At 43.8% G+C, this 2,500-nt stretch overlaps 1 long non-coding RNA gene across 1 annotated transcript in view; it reads right to left on the bottom strand.

The window, feature by feature from the left end:
- Window positions 1-472: 472 nt before the first annotated feature.
- The window catches only part of LOC143274935 (uncharacterized), a 3,710-nt gene continuing 1,682 nt past the window's right edge, over window positions 473-2,500 (bottom strand). Inside the window, exon 2 of the long non-coding RNA XR_013053327.1 lies at window positions 473-2,500. This exon is cut by the window's right edge and continues 221 nt beyond it. This is a non-coding gene — a long non-coding RNA (uncharacterized LOC143274935).

Genomic DNA, 2,500 nt, shown 5'->3' with positions numbered 1-2,500 from the left:
CAATTCTGTGCTGGTCTGAGTCAGAGCTGGCCATCTATCTATATAATATATATCCTATCTAGTTGGCCTGGCCTTCGTCGTGAAACGCTAACGTTGTGCTTAGTGGCATTATGGGGCCGCGCTAAACAGCAGAACAAGACAGCCGCTGGTGCCTTTTCACGAGAGTAACTGCCGGTGGTTATATGTCATTCTCACGTCCTCCCTGTTCTTTTTTTTTTGTGTGTGCTGATTTGTGTTTTTTTGATTGATTGATGTGGATACTTATACAGCGCCTATCCTCGGTCAGAGACCAAGCTCTAAGCGCTTTACATACACGGGGACATTTGCACCACAGGCTGCCTACCTGGGTAGAGCCGACTGACGGCTGCCACTGGGCGCTGGCTCATCATTCGTTTCCTGTGTCATTCAATCAGATTTCAGACGCACACACATACACACTCAGACAGACATGTAACATTTTACGTGTATGACCGTTTCGTGTTTTTTTTTTATTTACCCCGCCATGTAGGCAGCCATACTCCGTTTTCGGGGGTGTGCATGCTGGGTATATTCTTGTTTCCATAACCCACCGAACGCTGACATGGATTACAGGATCTTTAACGTGCGTATTTGATCTTCTGCGTGCGCATACACACGAAGGGGGTTCAGGCACTAGCAGGTCTGCACATATGTTGACCTGGGAGATCGGAAAAATCTCCACCCTTTGCCCACCAGGTGCACCGAGATTCGAACCCAGGACCCTCAGGTTGAAAGTCCAGCGCTTTAACCATTCGGCTATTGCACCCGTTTTTTTGTTTGTTCATTGTTGTTGGGTTTGTGTGTGTGTGTTTATTACTCATCCACTCTCCCGTCTGTCCGGTCCCGGTTCATCAGCAGTACACAGTCACATCCGCACAACCATCATCATATCAGTGCCGCCGAGGCCTCCGTCAGGACACTCACCAAAGAAAGCCCCGCCCTACCTGCTGAATGAGTCACTGCGGTCGTGTGTACACGCGCGTATGTAGCGGTTCTTCCTCCCTCCCTCCCTTCCTTCCTTCCTCTTCCTTCCTTCCTTCCTGTTTTGACGCTGCATTACGTGGGACACCATACCACCACCAACCACAAACCAAGCTCTGTTCCCTCACGCCTACTCCCACCCCCTACCCCCAACGTCACCCCCTGCTGATCATGATAATGATAACTGTTTTTAAACTGATCGATCGGTGATAGTAACTGAGCCACCGGCTGCATTCTCCTTTGATTGAAACTGATCTAGAGAGGTGTGTTGGGTGTTGCATTTATCGTTTTCGTTATGATATATATATATTTGTTTATTTGTCGTTTGTTTTCATGTGTGTTTTTTTTTTCTTTTGGTTTACAATCTGCAATCGAACTTAATTCAAAGAGATTTGTTTTAGAAAGTTGCATGGGTTGTTGTTGTTGTTCTTCTTTTTTTGTGGAACCCGTGAGTTGGGTTGTTTTTGTTTTTTTTTGTTTTGTTTTGTTTTTTTTGTTTGTTTGCTTGCTTGCTTGTTCTTTGTTTTGTTTTGTTTTTTCAGATATTAAGAACAGAAAGTAATGAGTGTGTATAGCTTGTGAAATCAGTCAAAACAATTCTGATTTAAGAGAGAGAGAGAGAGAGAGAGATCGCTTCGCTGTGTTGTGACGGAAAGTCGCCGTTGCCTTTGGGGTGACTGATTCCAACTTTTGTCACCGATGGCTTGCGATATAACTGCACTGCACTGTACTGTGCTGTATCAAACCCCCGTCACTACCATCATTGTTTTTGTAATGGTGACTGTTGGTGACCATTTGTGTGGCGACTCTATAAATTTCAATCTTGTCTCCGTTGTATGTATGTGTGTATGTACTGTGTGGTGACTGTCACCCCATTCCTTGTGTCAGCGTTGACATTATTTTCAAGTAAGGTGACTGCGTTTCATCCATATCGCCCTTTCTTGAAAAAAGAAGAAAGAAAAAAAACGAAAAAAAAAACAACAACCCGTTGACTGTGTTTCCTGGAAGGTGAATGTGTGTGTGTGTGTCAGCCCTTGTCAACCAAAATTGTTTTTTTTTTTTTTGATAATTATGGTGATTCGGTGTATTTCAACCTTGTCACTGTTGCTTGTGTTGTTGACTGTGTCAACCATGTCACCGTTACTCTTCGAAGTTAACTGGGATTGTTTTGTTTTTTGTTTGTTGTTTTTATTGTTGTTGGTTTTTTCAAGTGAGGTGACTGCTCGTCTCAAGTTTATCACCATCTCCCTGTGTTTCAAGTATGGTGACTGCAATTTAAACTGGATCAGTCACCACTGCTTGTATGTTGGCTGTGTTTCAAGTATGGTGACTGTCTTTTTCAACCCTGTCACCTTCGCTTGTACTGTGACTGTGTTTCAAGTACGGTGGCTGTTGTTATTAAACTGGATCAGTCACCTTTACTTGTATGTTGACTGTGTTTCAAGTACGGTGGCTGTTGTTATTAAACTGGATCAGTCACCTTTACTTGTATGTTGGCTGT

Source organism: Babylonia areolata, chromosome 29 (assembly GCF_041734735.1).
Source record: "Babylonia areolata isolate BAREFJ2019XMU chromosome 29, ASM4173473v1, whole genome shotgun sequence".
Lineage (NCBI taxonomy): Eukaryota > Metazoa > Mollusca > Gastropoda > Neogastropoda > Buccinidae > Babylonia > Babylonia areolata.
This window is presented reverse-complemented; position numbering and strand designations above follow the sequence as displayed.